At 44.4% G+C, this 3,876-nt stretch overlaps 1 non-coding gene across 1 annotated transcript; it reads left to right on the forward strand.

Moving 5' to 3' along the window:
- Nucleotides 1-3,217: 3,217 nt before the first annotated feature.
- Nucleotides 3,218-3,290, forward strand: trnar-ucg (transfer RNA arginine (anticodon UCG)). The gene has a single exon. It is a non-coding gene; the product is annotated as a tRNA-Arg (tRNA).
- The last annotated feature ends 586 nt before the right edge of the window (nucleotides 3,291-3,876 follow it).

The following is a 3,876-nucleotide window of genomic DNA, read 5'->3' on the forward strand; positions in this document are numbered from 1 at the left end:
GGCCGGTGCAGTGTCGATGGGCCGAATGGCCTCCTTCTGCACTGTAAATTCTATGATATGATATGATTCTTTATATCATAAACAACTAACATCTTGAATGCCCACCCAACTTTTGAGCCTGATGCACACTGGTCACATTTCAAATGTCACCTTTCAAAATGTCAGAAATATTTTCTTAAAAAAGAAACGCTGTCATATCTCCACCTGACCTGAAATTGAGAGTTTGCAAGCACCTGCTAATCTGCTCATCTCCCCCAGCAACGGCAAACAGCCTCTCCGTGACCTGAGAATGGGCTTATTTATAACGTTTCATGCTTACAGTATTACAGCGACAGACCAGAGTTTCGCTTTACCAGCAGAATAATCCATTGGGCAATATACGATATATCGCAGTGATAATTATAATTATGGAACAGCATATCATTCAACCTCTTAGGAGCAATGCCAGTGGCTGTCCACGAATGTGAACACGAAAACAAATCTTCAGATAAGAACTACTCCTCCCACACTGTGTGTCATGTACAATAAAGGATGACTTTGCAATCTACTTTACAATCCAACTTCAGCTACAGTGGTAAGAATTCCTGAACGGGACCTGTCATGATATGCACTCATGCACATAATGAGATACAGACAGGCAGTGACAGACACTCAGTACAGCCAATCAACACACAAGACAGAACACAACCAATCACCAGGCAGAATACTAGAGGGGGGTTTCCCACTATAAAACACACTGGTGACAACTGTAGTGACAGTCAGGGTGTATATATCAGTTAGCACCTTCTACACGTGGCTCAGAGCTAGTCTGGTCTAGTTAGTTATAGTTAGTACACTTAGATTAGTGGAGTGTCAACCCACAGCAAGCTGTGTGCACTGTTACAGAAGTTCAATAAAACGTATTGAACTAACGTCTAAATTTGGAGTCTACTTTACAGGACAACTGCATCCAGTTGCAGTCCGTGTTACCCCAGGGTGAATAACACGACAGGACCAAGCTTTGATCACATCCAAAATCTAGATAGGGCTCCACCCACAAGCCATGGGGTATAGAAATGAAAGCAGAAAATAAAAGCTCACTCTAAAATTAATCCAAGTACATGCTGATAGGTGCATTATAAGCGGGTCTGGAAAGTCCACTGTCCAGGGCCCATTTTGTAGGTGCTAAATGCTTTATTCTGAGTCAGTTGAATATTGACTACTCTGTTGCCAAAGACTAAAAAGCTAAAGTGCAAATCTCACATTTAAAATAAACTTTCATTCTTTCGCACATACAAATCTGGGTCTATTATTTTCCTTTACCCTTTCCCTGGAATGTTGGCAAGATTTGCCAGTGAGCTGCCTATTACAGTCCATAGTTTGCTGGTCTGATGACAATTGCCTCAAGCCCCAGTATGAGGTGTGCCTCAAGCCTGACCATTCAAGCTCAGAAATTAATGGCAGGGAGGGGCACACCCAGAATTTCTGGATCATTGGCTCCACTTGTTGTTAACAGAAGCTTCTGGCAACAGGGTTGAATGTCTTTTTGGTTTCCCAAACTGCCCGGGCACTGGGTGTACTTCACATCTTAATGGTGCACCCTGGCCTATCCGTCAAAGAAGCAATACAGGACAACCTATTATCCCTTAGTTCCATAACAAATCACATTTTGTCAATCAGAGAGAAAATTCATTGAAAGCAAAATAAACGTTTGTCAATATGCTGACAGAGGTTGTTGTATATTTTCAAAATCTTTACAAAAGGGAATTTAAAAGGGCATTGGCATCCTGCGAGACTGGTGTCTGTTTCAATGGCAAAGCAGAACACTCCTTCACCAGTGACAGTGGCTCGAATTCAATCCAAAAACCTTCTTGCGAGTCTGGCAGAAATCTTCACCGATTGCTATTTCTGCTGTTTTTATATGGTGCAATGTTGATGCTGTTACCAGATAATCGCCGTGCTTAGAACTACAAAATAAGTGTCTCAGATTCATCATGACGACTGACATCTCGGATGGTGCCAGTTGGCTAATTTGTTCATATTTCCAAATGTAATCAAGTCTCCCTGACAACAACCACTAATGAGTAGGTCTTACAGCTGCTTTATATTTGCATCCAGCAATGTAACAGAGCTGATTGTTTAGGCTTTATGACTCGTAATATTTGGGTATTCTTGAGTTTAAAGCTGTGTCTGATATCCAAATCACCCAGCATCCAGAATGTGGGACTCCCCCTGGGCCATCTTGGTCCAGATTCAATTTCCTTGTCCAGGGATATTTAATCACCTCTACACTGCAGTGTCAAGAATTGGCTACCGCTGCAACACAAATTGGATTACTCCCCAGCTAGGTTTTCCTGCTTAAACAAATATTCTTTCATTGTTGTCGCTCTCATCGCAATCAGTAAGCTTTCGAGATGCCATGTCTTGGGGATCTGCATGGAGTTCATGGAGATGTTAGTTCTTATTCTCAGATAGATCATTAATTTTATTTTTAAATGTAAAAGATGTGAGCACCCCTGGAAATGTCCTGAAATAGCTTGTCCTCATCTCTCTTCAAGTTGATCTGAGGTTGATATATTGAGGAGAGGTCAGGTTGAACAGTGTTACGTCCTTCTTCTGTTTGAAGTAAACACACAAATCATACACAAGGATTGGTGAAACAATAATGTGGCGTCTTACTCAAAGATAAGATGATATACAGATCGAGTTCACTGGGAGGCTATGAGGCACACATCTGACCTCAACCACTGTTGCTTGCAGACTGCCCAGAAGTCATGGGACTAATGCATCATATTCTGCTGAGGTGGAAATGATTGACAGTTGTTTAAGGTACACTTCCTGAAAGGAATATGCACATCATATCCCCATTTCTTTTTTTCTAAAGTTTTATCTTTAACAAAATCTAACTGTTTACATGAAAACAAAATAAAATTAACACAGAACAATACATTTATTAATCCCTGAAATGTGCCATTGTACGCAGTTGCCACTGCTACTCTGTGACTACATACATTTCAGTGTATGAAGAGACAGGGGGCGGGATTCTCTGTCCCACCATACCAGTTTTCTGGTACGGCGCGCCCCCGCCAGAAGCGGGATTCTCCATCCCGCCAGCTGACCATTGTGGCCAACCTCACGCCCTCGAGAAATCCTCGGACGTGGGTGTGCTGCTGACGCAATGGAGAATCTCGACAGCGGAGAATCTAGCCTAGGATGTTTGCACCTGCACTGGTATCCAGGCCGCGTGGCCTAATGGATAAGGCGCCTGTCTTCGGATCAGAATATTGCAGGTTCGAGTCCTGCCGCGGTTGAATTTTGGGCAGCACGGTAGCACAAGTGGATAGCACTGTGGCTTCACAGCGCCAGGGTCCCAGGTTCGGTTCCCCGCTGGGTCACTGTCTGTGTGGAGTCTGCCCGTTCTCCCCGTGTGTGCGTGGGTTTCCTCCGGGTGCTCCGGTTTCCTCCCACAGTCCAAAGACGTGCAGGTTAGGTGGATTGGCCATGATAAATTGCCCTTAGTGACCAAAAAGGTTAGGAGGGGTTATTGGGTTACGGAGATTGGGTGGAAGTGAGGGCTTAAGTGGGTCAGTGCAGACTCGATGGGCCAAATGGCCTCCTTCGGCACTGTATGTTCTATGTTTTGCATATCAGAAATCAGAATGTCCAATTTTCAATTCACCCAACAGCACGTCTTTCGGGACTTGTGAGAGGAAACCGGTGCACCCGGAGGAAACCCACGCAGACACGGGGAGAACGTGCAGACTCCCCACAGACAGTGACCCGAGACGGGAATCGAACCCGGGACCCTGGAGCTGTGAAGCAACAATGCTAACCACTGTGCTACCGTGCTGATCCTTCACCTGTGGGAATATAATCTGGACAGTCACAAAGGCTGTG

The sequence above is a fragment of the Scyliorhinus torazame genome, chromosome 18 (genome assembly GCF_047496885.1).
Source record: "Scyliorhinus torazame isolate Kashiwa2021f chromosome 18, sScyTor2.1, whole genome shotgun sequence".
NCBI lineage: Eukaryota > Metazoa > Chordata > Chondrichthyes > Carcharhiniformes > Scyliorhinidae > Scyliorhinus > Scyliorhinus torazame.